This window comes from Gossypium hirsutum, chromosome A01 (genome assembly GCF_007990345.1).
Source record: "Gossypium hirsutum isolate 1008001.06 chromosome A01, Gossypium_hirsutum_v2.1, whole genome shotgun sequence".
Lineage (NCBI taxonomy): Eukaryota > Viridiplantae > Streptophyta > Magnoliopsida > Malvales > Malvaceae > Gossypium > Gossypium hirsutum.
Genome location: NC_053424.1, coordinates 79,218,031 through 79,240,770, shown reverse-complemented (window position 1 = coordinate 79,240,770; position 22,740 = coordinate 79,218,031). Strand labels below are relative to the sequence as shown.

The window sequence follows — 22,740 nt, the reverse complement described above, 5'->3', positions numbered from 1 at the left end:
AAGGAGTTTTTCTCTAAGCAATTTAGTATTTTAATTTGCGTTTTCAATAATTAGGCTTTAAGATAGAAAGTTAAAAAAATAAGTGTTTTTGAACACATTTTGTAGGTGTTGTGATCCAATAGGCTGACACGTCTCTTAGGTTGTGCTAACTGGTCCAATTAAGTGTGTAAGATGAAGATATAAAGGCCCAATTGACGTGTAAGAAGGTTTGAGTGATGCACAAGCTTTCCGGAACGTCAAAGCACCAAAAGAACAAAATTAGGTTGAAGTTGGATGTCGTGTCACTATAATGAAAGCTCACATTAAGTTTGTCAATGAAAAGACATAAAGATTTGTTCTTATTGGTTGACAAGCTCCTACTATTGAAACAATTGTTGGAAAGGTTCCTAAGCCTGAAGTAGAATGGACTATTGAAGAAGAGAGAATTACAAATGCAAACACTAAGGCCCTATATGCCATATTTTGTAGTATTTATATGCAAGAGTTCAAACGGATTTCCAAGTACATTGCAGCAAAGGAAACTTACAAAGTTCTCCCAACTGCTCATAAAGGAACTAATACTATCAAGAAATCTAAGATGCAAATGTTGATCACCAAATTTGAAACCTTAAGAATGTAAGATTCTGAGATAATTGGTCACTTTTATGCCAAGTTATGTGACCTATCTAATCAAGTTTTTGCTTTTAAGAAGAGTACTTAAACTCTAAATTGGTGAAGGTCTTAAAGTCACTGCCTAAAAGATTCTCTATCAAAGTGACTGCCATTGAAGAGGCTAAAGATTTGGGAAGCTTGAAGATTGATGAGTTGATAGGCTCTCTACAAACCTTCAAGTTGAACTTGGATGAACCTGAAAGAGTTAAGTCTAAGGGAGGAAGGAGGATTGCATCCAAGTTGTTGATGAAATGTCAATTCCCCATGCTTCTACCATAGAAGAGCTTCAAGAGCATATTGCATTACTTACTCAAAACTTCAATAAAGCCTTTAAGAAGTAAGATAGAAGGTTCAAGAAGTTTGGGACATAAAAAATACTCCTAAGAATAAGAGCAAAGGTGTTTTGTTAAAAAAGAAACAAAGAAAGAAAAGAAGAAGGGCATATAGTGTCATGAATGCCTTGGCTATGATCATATCCAAGCTTATTGTGTTAACACTCTTAAGAAGAAAAACAAGGGTTTATGTGCTTCGTGAGGGTGATGAAAACACTTCTAGCAATTCAAATTTTGATAAGGATCAAGTGAACAATTTTGTTATTTTTACTTTAAGTGTGGTATCTGGTTCTGAGGCTAAAATAGATAATGACTTTGATGAAGGTTCAGATAGAGAATTTATGAACACTTACAAGACCATGTTGAGTAAATGGAAGCAAGTGTGTGAGTTAAACAATTATTTGCCACAGGAGAATGCTCAAAAGAAGGAGGAAAACAAGAAGTTGATCAAGTAGGTTGAGGCTCGAAGACACTGAAATGCTAGAGACAAAAACAGGTCTAGAGGAAAGGGGAAACAAAATGTTTGCTTGTGGCTTATAGATCATTAAAGGTTTTTCATGAAAATGTGTGGTATTTGGATAGTGGTTGTTCTAGAAATATGATAGGGAATCAAATCTTCTTTGTTGACTTTGACGACTGTCTTGGTGGAAGAGTTACCTTTGATGATGGAAAGCAGGGACACATTCTTGGAAAAGGTATTCCAAATGCTCTTAGTTTACCTATATTGTAAAATGTGCTACTGGTGGATGGTTTGAAAGCTAATCTTGTTAGTATAAGTCAGTTGGGTAACCAACAAATGTTAGTCAACTTCACCAAAGATGGTCGTGAAGTGACCGTTGCGAAACGTTTACACATTTGACTAAAAAAATACCACACCAAATATTTATTAAATTCAATCAGCGGTGTCCACAAGTATACGAGTCAAATTGTAATATAAATGTGAAGAATGGAACACAAGAAAGTATTTCGAGGATCATACCCGAAGGAGAACGAATTAAACCAAATATTTACTTCTACAATAACAAGTTTAAATAGTAATAATGAAAAGCTATTTTACAAAAAATAATAAAATAGATAAAAATAATAAAATAAATTAAACTGAATTGAATAAACATTAAATTGACAAACAACTTAATCAGAATAATAGACAGAAGATTAACTCATTTCAGTGGTTATAGTTAATTTCAGAATTTAGGTTGAGATGAAATTAGCTATTAATTAACTAGTATTACCTCTCGACCTCTACTAATTAACTAATCAATAGGTACACACTTATCTCCCAAACTCACTTTTCCCATCAGGATAAATTATGATTTTCTTGATGAACTTATCTCTTGACCTCGTTTAACATAGATTACTTTCTAGGGTTGTTAATCCTAAATGATCGTATCAAGTGGAATTTTCTCAAGAAGGTCATGGAGAAATTTCACTTTGAGGATGGATGGGTTGATAAAATCATGCGTTGTGTTTGATCGGTGAGATATGTGGTTAAATGCAACATAGTCCTCTCAGAGGTTTTTGTTCCTGAGAAAGGTTTTTGACAAGGAGACCCGCTTTCCTCTTATTTCTTTTTATTTTGCATGGAGGCTTTCTCAAGAATGCTTTTACATGCACAAAGTTCCAGTCATATCCATGGCATTTGGGCTAGCCAAAATGTCCCTCGTATTAATCATTTATTTTTTACTGATGATGCCTTTTTGTTTATTAGGAACAAAATAAATGAAGTCAAAGCCTTTATGAAAATCATCAGGGAGTTTGCGTAAGTTTCAGGACGAAAAATTAACCTTGATAAATCCATGGTGTTATTTAGCCCTAATACCCCCATAGACCAATGTCAATTTTATGGTGATATGCTTCGTATGAGAGTGGTCAATATCTTGAAAAATTATCTTGGCTTACCTATCTTTGTTGGAAAAAAGAAATCTATGGCTTTCTATAATATCCTTAACCGTTTTTCTTGCAGGATAAATAGTTGGTCCAAGAGGCTACTCTCTTACGGTGGTAAAGAAATCTTCATAGAATCTATTCTACAATCACTCCTGATTTATGCTCCTAGGGGTACTTTAGAGGATATGCAATAATAAATATGTCAAATGTGGTGGGCATGCAAAAAGAAAGGAAGATGCTGGGCAATGCTTTCATAGGACAAAGTTTGCTTATAGAAAGGCAAGGAAGGGCTTGGCTTTCAAGACTTACACCTTTTTAACTTGGCTCTCCTTGTCAAAAAAGTCTGAAGGCTCATCACCTTTAAAGGTACGTTGTGCTATCATGTGCTTAGCTCAAAATATTTCTCTAATGGCAATCTTTTCCACCCTAAAAAAGTTGATAAACTATCCTACAACTGGAATAGCATCTTTACAGCAGCTAAGGCTCTTGAAAATGGCTTCAACTGATAGGTTAGGGATGGGAAAAACATAAGATAATTGGTTCTTTGAAGGTTTAAATGGTGAGTCCCTGTGCTTCACTGCTTTGACTATTTTCGAAAGAGAAGTGTGAGATTTATGGATAAATAACCAACCAAGCTGGGACACGGATCACGTCCGTGAACTTTATGGCAGCTTTGTGGGGGATCAAATTTGTAATTTACCTATTATTTCCAATGGCCCAAACGATAGAATGATATGGTTCCATAATCCACATGGCGTCTACACTTCTAAGTCTGCCTACTCGTGGCTTTTTCTCAAGCAGGTGGGTTTTGGTCCTCATAGAATTTTTTGGAAGACAATCTGGAAGCTTAAAACACTCCCAAAAATTTGGGTTTTTGCCTGGCGAGTGGGTCATGATCTACTTTCTATGAATGCCAAGATTTCCTCCATTCGTCAGGACTTTAGGAAGGACTACCCTCCGTGTGGTGCAAATGCAGAAACTCTTGTTTACGCTCTTAAAGACCATCCTACTACTTGGGCCATCCTTACACTTGGTGGTTTAGATGGTAGGCTCCACGGCAAAGATTACCTCTATTGCATTGATTGGCTCGAAGATGTTATGTGTATCTTAGATAAAAAAGCTGTTGAAGACTTTATAACGACGCTTTGGAATGGCTAGAATAACAGAAACAAATTTGTCTTTCATGGGAAGGAGGATGAATCTTAGGTCATTTGGAAATAGGGCTAGAACACTCTTTCATGATTTTCGAATCCATAATCTAGTCAACAAACTGGTGCTTCCATTAACTCTTACTATTAAAAAATGGAAGAAGCTACTGTGCGAGGATGTGAAAATTAATTTGGATACTACTGTCTTCAACAACAAAATAGGTTTTGGTGTGATCACCCGTGATTCCAATGGCTTCATTCTTGGTAGGGGTGGTGGCTTCAAAGATGAGGAAATGATGACAGAATGGGTGGAGTTTTATGCTTTTGAGGAAGGCTTTAAGCTTGCGCATTCTCTAAATATTGCTAATGCCATTTTCGAAACTGATTGTGGCAGTCTTGTGAACAAGTTCAAGAAATGTAGAGATGATATTACAATCATTGGCCATCATACTAAAGAGACCTATAAAACTTTGGAGATGTTTACTACTGTTGTTGTTAAGTGGGCAAACTGTAGTTGTAGCAAAGTTGCGGACTTCATGTGCAAATATGCTATTTTAAATAATTTTAATATGGTTTCTGGTATGGATTATCCTAGGGAAATCCATGATATTGTAATTCGTGATTCTTTTAATTGAGTTTTTGACCTTTTGGGTCTTGTTGTAAAAAAAAATAAAAAAACTATTCCCACATCTATTCATTAATCTCCCTAGAGAATTAGCCTCTCATGGATCTAAATGCCATAACTCTTAGAATTAATTTAAACATGCCAAAGAGCACAATTAATTTAAATAAGAGAAAGGTAGAGAAATTGGTCTGTTGGATGAATTGACTACGCTTGGAGTTGCAAAAATCTATTAACCGTGAAACTGGTTTTGATGTTTGCAAAAGAACAATAAGAGAAACTATTGAAATACTTAATAAAAAAAACTTAGGTTCAAGTTGAACCAAGTTGAAAGAACAAAGAAAAAGTAAAGTATTTAGAAATTGAAATTAAAACTTAAATCTACTAACTAAAGGTCATAAAGGCTTGCTTACTAACTATCAATAACCTTACTATTTATAGAGATGTTTAGAAACCCTAATTAGGTTTATTATATGCCATAAACTTGGAAAATGTTGATTGTGCAAATGATTTTAGCCTTGTCAATTCTTGCGTCCCAAGTCCAGCCTGTGTCACGACATAGCCAATGGTGTGTTGCGACACGACACCTCAAATCTGAGCTATATGTCACGACATTCGCTTAGCAACACAACCCAGAGTCAAACAGATGTAAATTAATTCAAAAGATTAGAAAGCGAATGGTGCTAAGGACCACGGAAGGGGATGAGGTTATGGTGATAGGTGAGCGAAGGGACTATTTATCTAATGTGATATCGGCATTGAGGGCTGAAAAGTGGATTCGAAAAGGTTGTGAGGCCTATTTGGCATTTGTAAGTCAAACAGATGTAGAGGGGCTGACAGTGGATAAGGTTAGAACTGTAAAAGAGTTCCAAGATGTCTTTCCAGAGGAGCTTCCGGGATTGCCTCCAAACCGAGAAGTCGAATTTGGAATCGACCTGTTGCCTGGGATAGCACCAGTGTCCATTGCACCATATAGGATGGCACCAAAGGAGTTAGTGGAGTTAAAAGCGCGAATTCAAGAATTGTTGGATAGGGGCTTTATTAGGCCGAGTGTGTCTCCATGGGGAGCACCGGTGCTATTTGTGAAGAAGAAGGATGGGACGATGCGCATGTGCATTGATTATCGCCAGTTGAATAAAGTGACGATTAAGAATAAGTACCCTCTACCAAGGATTGACGATCTGTTCGACCAGCTTAAGGGAGCTTCTGTATTTTCCAAGACCGATCTTCGATCTGGATATCATCAGTTAAGGGTCAAGGAGGCAGATATTCATAAGACAGCATTCAGGACTCGTTATGGTCATTATGAGTTTCTGGTTATGCCATTTGGACTAACAAACGCTCCTGCAGCATTTATGGATCTGATGAATCGTGTGTTCCAACCATTTCTAGATCGGTTCGTGGTCGTCTTTATTGACGATATTCTGGTATATTCTAAGACCGAAGCAAAACATGATGAGCATCTCCGCACTGTGTTGCAAGTGTTAAGGGAGAAGGAACTTTATGCGAAGTTCAGCAAGTGTGAGTTCTGGTTGAGGTCGGTTTCAGAAATTTGAAGTTTCCTAGGGTTGGCAGGATACTACAGAAGGTTTGTGGAAGGTTTTTCTGTGTTGGCAGCACCTCTCACAAAACTCATAAGGAAAGGAGTACCGTTTGTATGGACAGAGAAGCAGCAAGAAGCTTTTGAGAGGTTGAAGAAAGTTCTGACTGAAGCACCTGTGTTAATTCAACCAGAGTCTGGGAAAGATTTTACTGTGTACAGTGATGCATCACACGTAGGTTTGGGTTGTGTGTTGATGCAAGAGGGTAAGGTGGTTGCTTATGCATCTCGACAACTTAAGCCTCACGAAGGGAACTATCCCACTCATGATTTGGAGTTAGCAGCAGTGATCTTTGCACTTAAAATCTGGAGACATTACTTGTATGGAGAAAGGTGTATTATATACATAGATCATAAGAGTCTCAAGTATTTGCTGACTCAGAAGGAACTGAACCTTAGGCAAAGAAGATGGATCGAGTTGCTTAAGGATTATGACTGTTCGATCGAATATCACCCAGGCAAGGCTAATGTGGTAGCCGATGCTCTAAGTCGTGGAGCTGTATCTGATCTGAGAGCAATGTTTGCTCGTCTAAGTCTGTATGATGACGGAAGTCTGTTGGCTGAATTGCAAGTAAGGCCAACCTGGGTGGATCAGATTAAGGAAAAGCAGTTGAAAGATGAGTCTTTGGTCCCTCGTTTTCAACAAGCTAAGAAAGGGGAAACTTCTGAGTTTGGGTTAAATGATGATGGGGTTCTGTGTTTTCGAAGTAGAATTTGTGTTCTGAAGGACTCTGACTTGAGACAGTCAATTTCGAAGGAAGCTCATGGGGGACTTTGTGCCATGCATCCTGGAGGGAATAAGTTGTACCATGACTTGCGAGAACTGTATTGGTGGCCTGGACTTAAGCGAGAGGTAACAGAATTTGTGGGGAAATGTCTGACATGCCAGCAAGTGAAAGTTGAGCATCAGTTACCTTCTGGATTATTGCAACCAGTAAAAATACCACTTTGGAAGTGGGAGAAGGTAACCATGGACTTTGTGAGTGGGCTACCCTTGACACCATCGAAGAAAGACTCGATATGGGTGATTGTGGATAGGTTGACCAAGTCGGCTCATTTTATACCTGTTCGCACAGACTTTTCTCTTCAAAAGTTAGCCAAGTTGTATGTGGCAGAGATTGTGCGACTGCATGGAGTTCCGGTTTCGATTATCTCTGATCGGGATCCTAGATTCACATCTCGGTTTTGGCAAAAGCTGCATGAGGCGTTGCGAACGCGATTGAACTTTAGTACGGCTTTCCATCCCCAAACTGATGGTCAGTCGGAAAGAGTTATTCAGATTCTGGAAGACATGCTGAGGGGATGTGTTATTGATTTCCGAGGTAGTTGGGAGGATTACTTGCCTTTGGCAGAGTTTGCATACAACAATAGTTATCAGTCGAGTATTCGAATGGCACCTTATGAAGCTCTGTATGGGTGAAGGTGTCGAACACCTAGTTGTTGGACTGAACTGGGGGAGCGACAAGTTCTTGGACCTGAGTTGGTGGCAGATACTGAGGATAAGGTCAAGTTAATTAGAGATCGGTTAAAGGAAGCGTCTGATAGGCAAAAGTCGTATGCAGATCTGAAGCGTAAGGAGATTGAATACTCAATGGACGATATAGTCTTCTTGAAGGTTTCACCTTGGAAGAAGATACTAAGGTTTGGTAAGAAGGGCAAGTTGAGTCCGTGGTTCATTGGGCCTTATCGGATTTTGAAGCGAGTAGGCCCAGTGGCTTATCAGTTGGAATTGCCTTCAGAGTTAGACAGGATTCACGATGTTTTTCACGTCTCCATGTTAAGGCGCTATCGTTCTGACCCTACTCATGTTGTGCCGGTTGCAGAAATTGAGGTGCGAGCTGATTTGACCTTTGAGGAGGTGCCGGTACAAATATTGGATCGAGACGTTAAGGTTCTGAGGAGGAAATCTGAGCCATTAGTGAAAGTGCTTTGGCGTAACCATGGCAGAGAAGAAGCTACTTGGGAGCCAGAGGAGGCAATGCAACAACAATACCCTCATCTGTTCGGGTCAGGTAAATTTTGAGGACGAAATTTCTTTAAGGAGGGTAGAGTTGTAGCACCCCAAATTTTTTGGTAATTCTGAAAAAGGTTGTAAAATTAAAAATTTTGTGTTCTGCTTGTTAAGTGTAGGTTTAATTGTGATAGTGGGCCTCTAGAAGGCCCAAGCTTAGGATAAAACCAGATAGTTTTAATTAATTTTAATTCCATAAGGGAAAGGGGTTCTGGTAAATTGGGCTTTGAGGAATTAATTGTGTAAAATAGATCGCAAGGAAGCAAGTGGTGAAGTGGCATGTGACACCACAGGGAAGGCTATAAGTGGCGTGTGAAAGCTAGGGAGGACCCAGGTTCAAGTCACATTGATAGCAAAACAAGGGATTAATTTTTATGAACAGAAAAGGTAAGTAGTGGAACTGAAGTAAAAGTCTGTTAGGAGGAGTTTGAGTTGCTCAGGAGATTGAGTAAGGAGGGGATAAGGGAGAGGATTTAGGAGCTGATCAAGGAGGATGGTGTTGGCCGAATAGTGGACTCTTGAGGAGCAAGAGTTGGCCGGCCAAGGGTTTCTTTAGGGGGTAAATTTTGGCTAGGTCAAAAGCTAGGTATAAATTTGGCATTTGGGAGTGTTGTGCCGTTTTTTTCTGACCATTCTTTTCCTTTCTTTTCTTTTCTTTTTTCTCTCCATCTATCTTTCTTCTCCTTTCCTCCATTGCCGAACCTTCCTACCATCTTGTTCATCTCCATTTTTCCCTTCAACCGTTTCAAAACCTTCATAGCCTGTGGCCATAGAAAGCCGAAATCCCGAAAGCTTGATTCTTTTTGTGCCGATTTCTTATAACCAAAACCACATCTCTTCTCTTCATCATTTGTGGCCGATTCACTAGCCCTCTAAAACCTCAAGTTTTGACGACAAGACCATAGCAAAACCCTCTCGTTTTACCTTTCTAAACACAAGTTGCAAAAAGCCGAAAACCCCACATTAAAAGGGACTTGGCCGAATACTGAAGTCACTGAAAGATCGACTTTTGTTATCATCTGAGGGCTTAGATCTACATTGGGATCGAGTGGGAAACTCATTGGAATCAGTCACTAAGGAATCGGTGGTAAGTCTTCTCCAAAACTTAGTCTTCTTACATATTTTAGGAAAAGCCGAAATCCCTAAAAGTTAGGGAGGTTGTCGATTTGGACTTGTAACCCTGAAGGGTCGTAATAACTATTTTGTTTTGGTAATAGCGTGATTTAGAGGCGGTTGATCAAGGGCTTGGACAGGTGGAACGATCGGATCTTTGGAGTTAACCATCTTTCGGCAGTAAGGTAAGTGCAATAAGGGTTTTAGGCATGTTTGGCCGAATGTGGCAGGGGACTATATACTCAATCTTGTTTCGATATTTGGAGTAATATTAAGTGATTCAATTGTAGGCAGTTCGTGTGTAGATCTCGTCGAGGAAATCCCAAAACAGGTGTGTAACTGACACCCTCTCATAGGCTAGATCGGCAAAAGCCAAAAAGTCGAAATGCCGAAAAGCCGGTATTTTGGGCACTTGCGAGTGTACGAATGTTCGTAAGACGTATGGGTAATTATTACTGGTAATCGAAAGTGATAAAACTGCAGTACGCGCGATTTCGTGCGTTTTGATATTTTGGGCTTAATGGGCCAAAACTGGGTCAATGGGCCAACGGGCCCAATTCAGTAAGAACACTCGGTAAGAGTTTCTGGCTAAATGTAATGGCTACGATATGCATGAAAACCTTAGAAATAGTTAGATGTACTAGAATACCCCTATGTATGCAAAATTACCATTATACCCCTATGTATGCAAAATTACCATTATACCCCTATGTATGCAAAATTACCATTATACCCCTATGTATGCAAAATGACCTTTATACCCCTAGGGTTAATTTTGTCTGAAAAGCATGATGAATTAAATCTGTATGATGTATGCCATGAATGTATATCTGCTGCATGGGGACATGGGTTATATTATGGAGGAAGCGTCTTGGTGGCTATGCCACAAATTATCTGTTCTGGTGGCCCTGCCACATATATCTGTTCTAGTGGCACTGCCACAAAATATCTGTATCTGGTGATTCTGTCACATTTTCTGTATCTGGAAGCCATGCTGCATATTTCTGTGGCGTGTAGCGGTTGGGTGGGTCGAGTAGTCTCCTCACATGGCGAAAGGATAGTATGGGGGTGTATGTGGTTGGATATGGTTGGTTTCTTCATAAGCATGATATATCTGTTCTTATCTATTCTGGGCCTATGGGCTTTATTCTGAAATCTGTTCTGGGCTAAGGCCAACTTATTATGTCTCTGTGGTTTGAACTGATTTAGGCTATGGTTGGGTTGAATTACACACTGAGTTTCCCAAAACTCACCCCTTATTTTCATCCTCGCAGGTAATCCTCAACCATAGTGGGCTTGGAACTGTGAGGGATTCAGACTGGCCACATGTTTCTACGAACCTGGTTTCTTTCTGGTGAACTGGACGTCCTTTTAATTTCATTTACGGTTTTCTCAAAATTATACGAGTCGTTAAGGTGTGGCAATGGTGGTGTGCATGTCTAGGATTGGATCCCAAGGGAGCTTGGTACTTAAGCAGTCCGACGGACTCACCTCCTCTTTTTCTGGTTTCCTACCTGGTGCACAGCTCCCATTCACTTTAACCTATATTAAAAGTATCTTTTACATCACCAATAAAGTTTTCCAAACTAAGTAATACGGAATGTTTTGTACGCATCAATGTGGCGCACTGGATCCGGTCATAATGTCTAGGCCGAGTTTGGGGTGTTACACATCTTTTCATGGTCGTCCCATTTGCATGTCTAACATTTTACAAGGTGCTTCACGCTAGGTTGTTGTATGGGATTGTTTGTTGGTTGCAAGAAGTGTTTGGATCATCCTATAGGTACTTTTTCTTGTCTTCATAATGTCGTCACTAGTTGGGGGAAGAGTAATTCTACCTTGGTTTTCCGTACACAAATTCTTTCTTTCTATAAAATCACATACAATAAAGTAGCTTGAAAAGTATCAATATTAGACATATCTACTGCGGGGAAGATCCTACTACTAATAAATTGTAACCACTTTCTTGCCGTTGAAGATAATTCCACTTGTGAGAATAATGTTGGGAAGTCCATCCTGAGGTGATGTTTTAATTCACCATTTCCGTCTATTAGTACCTTAATAATCATGTCCATATCGATATTCTAAAAAAAAGCATCAAATATGTTTTTTTTCTTTTGTAAAAAAAAATATAAAAATAATGGAACATTATACTAACTAGTTATTTCTGTAACACCCCTTCCTCGTACCCGAGACCAGGGCCAAGTACGAGGTGTTACTAGACATGTACTTGAACATTTTCAGGAAATACGGGTTATAAAATTTCGTTCCAATTTGAACCCAATCAAAAAACATCTTAGTGTCCCTATTATGGACCTACGAAGCCCAAAATATACATTGAGAAAGGCTCGAGACTAAACTGAGGACCTGAGAAAGTTCTTGAAAAATTTTCTAAGTTAAGCCTCACACGCTCGTATAGAGGCAATGCACAAGCCTGTGTGCTTTGGCACACACCCATGTCCCCTACTCGTGTGGAATTAATTGAATTTATTTTCTATTTCGAACCTACAGGGGTTTTCACACGGCCAAGCACACGCCCGTGTCCTTTACACGGCCTAGACACGCCCATGTGGTTGCCCGTGTCCAAAAACTCGAGTATTTTTTATGACATCAGCATGCATTTAGGGGAAAATGGTCAAGACACACGGCCTTGTGTTAGGCCGTGCCCGCCACATGGTTGAGACACACGGCTGTGTCTCTACCCGTTTGTTTACTACCATGCATTCTGACTTAAAATTTTTAGGTGCAGGGGACACACGGCCATATCACACCCCCATGGGGCGATCCGTGTGTCACACGTGGCCTAGACACACACCCATGTGTCTACCCGTGTGGACCTTGTTGGGCTATTTTCCAAGCCTTAGGTCACCCTCTAATAATCATATCCACTTATAGTTTTCAACAACACTTAACATGGGCTAATTATACTCTTAAATGACCTTAGTATGCCTCATTGCATGTAAACCTCATCTCATTGGTTTTTATACATGCTAGGTTATCCCCTTTATATTAAGGATTTTCATGACTTGTAACTCAATTAAGCTTGGCTCGTTATCTTAACTCATTGCCAAATTGTGGCCTAACCATCCTATGTGATTTGGTCATATTATATATGACTAATTGTATCACATCATATTTAATCATCACAAGAACATTGGAACATAACATGCACAATTTGGTATGTCATAATCTACACCAAAATGAGCCAATTTCCATGGCCATATACAAGTGAGTATGTATACTTTTATAAGCCTTCATATTGGCTAATCAAATGACATATATAATAAAATAACAAAAGCCCTATACATGCCATTGAACAAAATAAGAGTATCTATATACCAAAGCTAGACAAGATGATAGTGAGTTGACTCTCCAACCGTCTCCCAATCTTCGCGAGTCCACGAGCTGTATAAGACAGGGAAAAGAGAGGGGTAAGCATTTACATGCTTAGTAAGCCCAAATAACTGGAAAGTAAACTTGCCGATTAATTAGCATACATCCATATTAGGTAATAAAACCAACAAGCATGAAATAGTTTCCCTATCACATGCACTCAATCAACAAGTTAGCCCCATAAGAATACACAATGTAATTTGTCTTAGATGAGCTCATCATTCAACACTTTCATTTTTATATCTCATGTTAATCTCGTTGAGTTTCTCAAAAATCTCGATGGATTATCCATTTACCGTCAAGTCATAAGAGCGATCATCTCAAGTACGCACTCCCGCGAACCTCACATCATATGGCGGGATTACCAGTCTAGGCTAAATCCCCCGCAATGTAAACTCATGGGGTGATGTCGGGATTACCAGTCCAGGCTAAATCCCTTATAGCAGCAAACACCCTTAATGAGCTCGGATCTGAATTACTAGTCCAGGATAAATTCAGACCCTAGTCGGATTACCCATCTGGGCTATATCCACAATGAACACATATTCTTCGGGAGGCTCGATCACTCAAGGAACACCCGTCCGGGCTAGATCCTTTCTATATTTGAGATCAAAGGATTACTCGTCCGGGTTAAATCCTTTTCTGCAACACATACAGGATCTCGAGTCATGCAATCCATGGTTTATCCATCGAATTCCCCTTTTTACTTCAACCGGGACATTTATTGTCATATCATTATTATTAACATATTTCATGGATTTTCATGCCATCATTATAACCAAATATCATGCATTCATAACACATGTAATTAGGCATATTAATAGTTTACTTAAAGTTATTTGAACTTACTTGGTATCCGTTTCGGTTTTACGTCTTAGTTATTCCGAAACCTTTCGTTTTCCTCGATCGACCTCTGAAATTTGTTCCTCGGGGTCTATAACAATAAAAATGAATCATTAATACATTACATTGCTCTTTTCGAGTCTAAATTTCACCCCTAGACAAAATGACCATTTTGTCCCTAACCTTTCACATTATTTACAATTTAATCCCTAGGCTCGTATGATGAAATGCATGAATTTTATACATTACCCAAGCCTAGCCGAATGTTCTTTCCTCTTATGGCAGCCCACCATTTTTCATTATTTCACATTTCTGCCACATATTTTACACCTTTTACAAAAAGGTTCTTTTAGGGGTTTTTCATGAAAATTACCTAGAAAAAGATGTTTAACACACATCCAACTTTCATATTCCTCCATAAAACATCAAAGAATAAACATGTCACACATGGGTCACTTTTTAAACATGAACCCTAATTGAAAATATGGGTAGAAATGGAGAGAGTAAGCTACCAGGATTTCAAAAATACGAAGAACATTAAAAACGGGGCTAGAGAGCACTTAATATTGAGCTTAAAAATGTTGAAAACCCTAGCTATAGAGGGCTTGAGAAATTTGACTGGATGAGGGAGAAGAATGACTGATTTTTGCCTTCATTTTCCCATTTTATTTCATTGATTAGCCAAATGACCAAAATGCCCTTAAGCCCTTTATTTCAAATTTTATCCACACATGCTCATTTTTGTCCAAAAACTTAGAAATTGAGAAAATTTCTCTTTAAAGACTTCTAATTAATAATCTAAAGCAATTTCATACAAATTGCTTCTAGATTCCAAGTTTTGCACTTTATTCAATTTGGTCCTTATTTTCCAATTGGACACCTTACTCATAGAATTTCTTCATGAAACTTTAACACATACATATTCTCATATTCTAGACCTCATAATAATCATAAAATAAATATTTCAACGTCATATTTTTGGTCCCCAAACCACTATTCTGACTAAGCCCTATTTCGGGATGTGACAATTTCAGCAAGTGAAATAAAAATTTCTTTTCCTTGAACTTTTACTTGTGACCACAACTCATCTCCTGATCGGCGTGCTTCTGTTTTTTTCAACGAAGCATAGAATTCTTGAATGACATGGATGCATGCCGCTTTGGTTGGGATTGTACAAAAATTTTCCTATCTGTGGTTTGTATTATCTCTCTTATTTCATTGTTCAACGTGAGTAGGGATTTGAGTCCTCTCTCCTGAAGAGGTGTTTTCTTTTGTTTTCCTTGAGATGACTTTTGAATTCCCTTTCTTTTCTTCAGATGTGAATAAGATTATCAGAACATGATTCACTATATTGAATGGGCTTTTGCATGTTTCCATTTGAAGAGGCTAAAAAAAAGAACTTATGATAGCCAGTGATTGATGAAAACACAATTTTTCAAAACAAAAATATCTAGGGAGATTTGGTTGCTGATAAATCGTAATTTATACATATTTTTACCCCATGCTTAACACATTTTATGGATTTTTTCCTCAGAATTTGTGAATTCGATGCTCCTAATGCTTTAATTTCATGTTTTATACTTAGGTGAGCATAAGAGAGCGAAAGGAACGAGAAACGAGCCAAAAACGGAGAAAATGGGCCAACGTATGAAATCAACACGGCCTGGACTTCCTCACACGGGTAGACCACACGGCCATGTCAATTTGGCAGAATCAAAGCACGACTCACACGGTAGAACACACGCCCGTGCCATTCTAACAGGCTCGAGCATGGCCTACTGTAATCACACATGGGCGTGTCCTTGTCGAGCCCAAGTTGAGTCCAATTCGGAAAAGACTAATTTTGAGGGCTTTTAGACATTCTAAATCCTATAAATACACCTTAAAGGAAGAGGAAAAAGGTGGCAGAGAAAAGGAGGCAGGAAACTGCTCAAGGGAAGCCAATTGATCCATCTCAAAAGCCGGATTCACCATCAAGACTGAAGATCTCCCCTAAATTTCCCTTCAAAAGTTTTAGGTTTTCTTTATATTTTGTATTCATTATTCTTCTGAGATGTTTTCCTTTTTAGTTATGAACTAAATCCCCTAAATACCTAAGGGGAATGAAACCTAAGACGAATCTTGTTATTATTTTCTGAATTGTATGATAAATATTTAACTTGTTCTTAATTATGTGTTCTTAATTCTTGTTTTGATATCCCAGGATACTGATTCAAGATAAGCTCTTATTTAGAGGAGGAATAGACCCTGTCTAAGAGTACATTTGTCATAATTAAGCGGAGTTGATTGCGCGCCTAGAGATAGGGTGATAAGATTTTGCCGAATTAGGGTGAAACCTAATAAAGGGATCCATAGATCGAGTTAATGCAACCCTAGGGTGTTAATTAGAGAAAAGTCTCAATTATTCAATCTAGGGAGGGATCTCTACGGAACAAGTTAAATGAATAAATCGTCTGATTCGGAGTCAGAATAACAAGTGAAGTCTAGGTGGATTTTTCCTTAGGTATTGTCTTAATTCAATCGTTTTTCTAAAAGTAATTCCCCAATTCTATTTTTTTGTGAATTCTTAGTTTATATAATTAGTTAGTTAAAACAAAACCCCCTTATTCTTAGGCTAGATAATAAAAAGACAGTCATTACTAGTACTTTTAGTTCCTGTGGGTTCGACAATCCGGTCTTACTAAAACTATACTATTGTTCGATAGGTACACTTGCCTACATCATGATAATAGTTAGTTTCAAGAACGATTAATTATAAATATATAAAACTTACTTGTAACGAAAATCTCGATCAAGTTTTTGGCACCTTTGCCGGGGAACTAAGATATTAGAAACACTCAATTTTTATTTCTTTAGCCATTTATTTTTCTTGCAAGTTAATTCTATTTTATTTTTATTTTTAGTATTTAGTAATTTACTTTTTCTTTATCTTAGTAGGTTTTTATAGTTTATGACTAGAAGAAACCCGTCAGGACCACTACTTTTTGATAAAGAAATCGATCGCACAGTTTGCAGAAACCAAAGAGAAATAAGGCAAAGCTTAAGATACACATAGAACAAGCAAGAGAACGATATTCAAACCCTAACCGAGGAGATGGCTGAAAACCAAGACAATCAGCTACCTCCTGCGATACCCGTTGAATTAGCAAATTAAAATCCTGCTCCTCATACTGTGTATGATTATGCTAAACCTACTTTAATAGGAATTGAGTCAAGTATAGTTAGGCCTGCTATTGCTGCAAATAATTTTGAACTAAAACCTAACACTATTTAAATGATACAGTAATTTGTTCAGTTTGATGGTTTGCAAGATGAGGATCCAAACACTCACTTGGCAAATTTCCTGGAATTTTGCGATACATTTAAAATTAATGGCATTTCTGACGATGCCATTCGTCTTTGGTTATTCCCTTTTTCATTGAGGAACAAAGCTAAACAGTGGTTGAACTCGTTACCACGAAGGTCAATTACTACTTGGGAACAAATGAACGAAAATTTTTTATTAAAATATTTTTCGCCGGCTAAAATAGCCAAATTACATAATGATATCTCTTCGTTTGTGCAGATGGAATTAGAAACCTTTTTATAATGCATGGGAGAGATACAAGGACCTACTACGAAGGTGTCCTCACCATGGACTACTTCTATGGTTTCAAGTTCAAGCATTCTACAATGGTGTGAACCCATCGACAAGGCAAATGATTAATGCAGCAGCTGGGGGAACCATCAACAAAAAAACACCTGAAGAGGCTTATGAATTTATTGAAGAGATGTCACTGAATAATTATTAGTGGCAAGTCATAAGACTAAGCCAACTAAAACAGTAGGAGTTTATAACATCGATTCGGTTACTATGCTGTCAAACCAGGTTGAACTTCTAAATAAAAAGATTGATGGTTTACTTGGTTCTACTTAGGTACACCCAGTGATGAGGTGCAATTTGAATGGAGGAGAAGCATGCACAGAATATCAACCCTTCAACCCTAGCATCGAAGAGGACCAAGTCCAATATATGGGTAACAATAACTCTAGATCCCAAAATAACCCATATAGTAACACTTATAATGCAAGTTGGAGGAACCATCCCAATTTCTCGTGGGGCGGTCAAAGAAATCAAAGACCACAACATCCTTCGAGTTTTCAACAACCACCCTATCAACAGGAAAAGAAACTGAACCTTGAAGAGATGCTGTCTAAATTTATCTCAGTGTCAGAAACCTGTTTCCAGAACATCGAGACATCACTTAAAAATCAAGAAGCATCGATCCAAGGACTAGAAACTCAGATTGGACAATTTGGCAAGTTGATCTCTGAACGACCACAAGGTAGCTTGCCAAGCAACACAAAATCTAACCCAAGGGAGCAACTAAACGCAATTACTAGTCAAGATGAGGAAGGGTTAGTCACACTTGAACCAAAACTAAGGTAAGAAACTGAGATAAGCAAAGGTAAAGGTGAGGTAGACCACAATGAACAGAAATCGGTAAGTATAAAATACAAACCTCGTGTGCCATACCCTAATGTGATAAAGAAAGACTGCTTAGATGAACAATTTGGTAAATTCCTTAAACTCTTAAAAAAATTACATATTAACTTATCATTTATTGAAGCTCTCTTGCAGATGCCAAAAGCAATGAAATTTTTAAAGGAGCTTTTAGTAAATAAACAGAAGTTAGACGAGGTGTTGCATGTGGAGCTAAACGCAGTTTGCTCAGCTATTCTACAGAATAAACTACCTAAAAAACTAAAAGATCCAGGGAGTTTTACGATTCCTTGCTTAATTGGTAGTTTAGATGTTAATAATGCATTAGCTGATTTAGGGGCTAGTATTAACGTCATGCCCTACAAAATGTTCAAACAATTAGGTCTTGGGAAACCCAAACAGACTAGGATGAGCATTGAATTAGCAGATAAAACTATAAGATTTCCTAGGGGTATTATTTAAGATGTGCTAGTTAAAATCGATAAATTTATATTTCCTGTTGACTTCATTGTTCTAGACATAGAGAAGGATAGCAACACTCCTTTGATTTTAGGACGGCCCTTTTTAGCAACTACTAAAATGATTATTGATGTTGGCACAGGTGAGCTCATACTCCGTGTGGGAGATGAAACAATCACCATTCAAGCTCGCAATTCTGGTAACACATCGAAAATTGAAGGTGATCGTCTAAACCATTCTACTAAAACTGACAATATGGTGCAACCTACTTTGCAGGAAATGAGTTTGAAGGAAGTACATGAGCCACTCTCAAGCAGTAGCAAAGGACCTATCTATGAAGATCGAAGGCTACAAATCGAGGAGCTAGATGAGTGGCGGACGCATAAATCGAGAACACATGATAAACCAAAACTACGCTAGAACGAGCTTAATACCTTCCCAAATCAACTTAAGGTTGGAGATAAAATGTTATTAGATGCCGCAGATCCTCACATTGTCACTACCAAATTGAATGAAGAAATCCCTCTTACGGTACTTAGCATTTTCCTATTTGGTACAGTCGAGGTAAGTCATCCCAAGTTCGACACTTTTAAGGTAAACAACACCCGTCTAAAACCTTATTTTGATGAGAATGGTAGTAGGAATGAAGAGTATAAACTCCTCAAACCACCATGACCATTCAATTGAGAGGTAAGTTTAGTTTAGACTATAAATAAGCACTTCTTGGGAGGCAACCCGAGCACTAACTGTATTAACTTCTTTCAATTTTAGTGTTTAACACCTAACTTACTAACGGAGCTCTTGAATACAGGTTTACCACACAGACACGGCCAAGCACACTGGCGTGCTTATGACCATGTGGAAACAGGGCAAAGATTTCCCAAACATGGGCTACGACAAATTGCCACGGCCGTGCGTTATGGCCGTAGGCGAACTTACCAAAACAGCACAGGCGTGCGACACGCCCGTGCCTTTAACCCGTGGCCGAACCTGTCAAATTAACATGGGCGTACGACACGCCCGTACCAAGCAACCGTGGGCAAACCTGTTAAATTAACATGGGCGTGGGCCTACATACACGGGCGTGGGAGAAGCAAACGAAGCCAGACACGGTCGTGCGACACGCTCGTGTGCACCCACACGCCCAAGGGACACGGGCGTGGACAAAATGTCAGACGCGCCCAAATTCAAAATTCGAGAGTCACACGGGCAAAAATTGGGGAACACGGGCGTGTTCCCTAGCCGTGTGCCTCAAAATCTATAAATAGGCTGCACTATTAATTGTCTTCTTCACCCAGAAACCCTAACCTTAGCCGCTGCAAGTCTACATGCCCTCTCCACTATGCCCGTGCGCCGCTTCCAACTCTATTTTTGACGCCCAATCTCTCTCCCTTAGCGTTTGTTTACTCTTTTCACTTTTATTTTACTTATTTTTAAATTTTTATTATCAAAATAATCTTTATTTTTCTCATACTATTTCCATTTTGCTCATTATTATCATTTAATTTACATTATTAGATTATTTATTATACATTTCATGTTGAATCGAGTTGTTAGGAAAGCCTCATTCTATTGTCATACCCATGCCATTACTATGCTCATTTTCATGCTATTACCATGCCAATGTCATGAAATTATGCTATCAAATCGATTATTTTGGTTGAGTTTGGTTAGTATTAGTAGCTTTGGCTAAAATTGTTAGTTCAAATTCATGGCTTTTTCCTTTTCAAATTCATGTACCTACTATTATTCGTTTTATATTGCAGGTATACAATGTTGTCTTCACGTGGTAAAAAGGCCGCCATCCTTACTTCAAAGTAAAGGAAGGGAGTGTCATCTTCCTCGGGTCCTTCCGCGGAAATTCGTCACCCTTTCCTGCAATTCCCCATCGGGCCCCAAGAAGAACTTTTTCAAATACTCCGGGACTGACTTTTAATTGCGGGCCGCTACATCGACTGGGCTGTAGTAGGACAAGTTAAGTTGGCTGAAGCGATTCGGGCCCTCCTAACCACTGACCCTTGGGAGCTTTTCTTTGGGTTCATCGAGCCAACATATCTCTAGCTCACTATGGAACTATAATCAACGTTTCATCTTCAGACCGTAATGACAAACTATGATGATTTCGGCACGATCCAATTTCGCCTAGGCGGATTATTCTGCCAGCTAAGCCTCCCAAAATTTGGTACTGCACTGGGCTTACATACAGAGGAGTTTAAGGAGGAGAATGACTTAGATGCTCTCAACCGCCACATCCATCGTTCTCCTTCGAAGTGCTGGGACGCCCTGGCCCCTGGCACTGCCTCCTACAATCCTAGCTGCTCCAAGGCATCAGTTCTCCCTCCGTCCCTGAGGTACCTACACGCCATTTTGGCTCACACGTTAACGGGGAGGCGAGAGAGCACTGGCGTCGTCAACACTCATGATGCCTACTTTCTATGGTGTATGTCGCACGGGCACGTCATCGACCTTGCTTATTTCATTGCCCTCGCCATTCAACACCAGACAGAGCGACATAGGAAGGGGGTCATCTCCATTGGCCCCTATGTTACTGGTTGGCTCGACACATCGGACTCCTCGACACTGTGACCCAAGAGTTATCCTTGACACTCATTGGCCAGATGTCTCCACAAGGCATCTCGAGCATGCTAAGCATGAGGATGATCGAAAAGCGCCAAGGAACTTAATATCGTCTCGCCCAATTTACCGAGAAGGAGGCCCCCGAGGACATTACTGATGATGTCCCTCCACAGCACGAGAACTCACCGTCTCAGCCACCACCACCCTCTTGTCCAGTTCATGTGGCGGCTTCATATGCTGACATCTCTGAGCGCTTCACTCGATTCGAGCAGCAGTGTTTTTAACGATTTGACAACATTGATGCTACTCTACAGTAGATTTGTCAGCACCTCCAGATCTTATCCCCAGTCCCACCTTGTGAACCATCCAACGATGAAGATGTTTAAAAACATTTATTTATTATTTTATGTTTTTACTTTTATTTTATTTTAAGACTACTTTTTATTTTTCTTTCATCTTATTTTTATTAGGATTTATAATTTTTATTTAACAATTTTGAATTCCGGCTATTTCCTACCGAGTAATCATTATTCCTTATATATTTTCTAAAAGAGTTCTTGATGCTACCACAGTTATAAAAAGCTCCAAAGCTCACTATTACTCAGGGACTCGAAACTCCACTGGAAAAGGTTCTCCACGACTACCATGTCCTGCTCGACCACGACCATAACCAACTTCAGATATAATATTCTTTTGGCGCAGGGCTTGTGGACTAATGAACCTCTACCACCACTAGAGTATCCTCTTCCACCCTCACGCTGATTATTCTCCAATACTCCAGTTCAAGGAAATTCATTCATCACTCAGGAAGTTTCATTTCTCTCCTTAACTTATTCTTATTTTCTCTTCTATAGATCTATCTTTGTACATTGAGGGCAATGTACATCTTAAGTGTGGGGGGGGTATTTATTTCATTATAAAAAAATCCCTGAATAACTACCTTGTTCTCTTGAAAAACTCTCATATCATATTTAGGATAAATTTTGATTGATTTATGATTTTGATTGATATATCTTGAATTAAAACGTAGGTATTTATGCATTGATTGTTTAAACTTCAAGACATTAGAGAATCAAGCATGATAAGTTGATTTTTAAGAATTTAAAAATTTTAGATTGTTTCCCCAAGTCTAGGTATTATCTTAAATTAGAATTCACAAGTTTAAACATCAAAAAGACATAATTTTTGTGTGATCTTGAGCCTTCAAGAGCATCTATTAATTCTTTCATGCTCACTTTCATTATGAGTGCGTTAGTATTGAACTATTATTCTAGAACTTGCTTGATTATGCATGTCAAGACCACACCATTTGATTTGATATGTCAAAATGATAAAGGCACTTAGGATTAACCCACTCATGCCATGAAAAGCCTACCTTTACAATTAACCCTTAGTGAACCCCCTTGAGCCTAACAACCCATTCATTGATTTACCCTTAATATTAACCAATAACTCATTATTGTTAAAATCCCCTAAATTAATTTGATCCCTATTTTTGTCGAGATTTGAGTTGGAATAGTTGCTTAGCTATGTTTTATTCTTTTTTGTAATTTAACTTGTTCTTTAAAAAAAATGTATGTATACATATTAGTAGTAGTGATCTTTTGAGCCAAAGAAGTTA

The 22,740-nt window shown here is 38.7% G+C and overlaps 1 non-coding gene across 1 annotated transcript; it reads right to left on the bottom strand.

Annotated features, from left to right (window-relative positions):
* Window positions 1-17,133: 17,133 nt before the first annotated feature.
* LOC121206429 (small nucleolar RNA R71) lies at window positions 17,134-17,240 on the bottom strand. Its single transcript, XR_005901484.1, has one exon. It is a non-coding gene; the product is annotated as a small nucleolar RNA R71 (small nucleolar RNA).
* Between the last annotated feature and the right edge of the window lie 5,500 nt (window positions 17,241-22,740).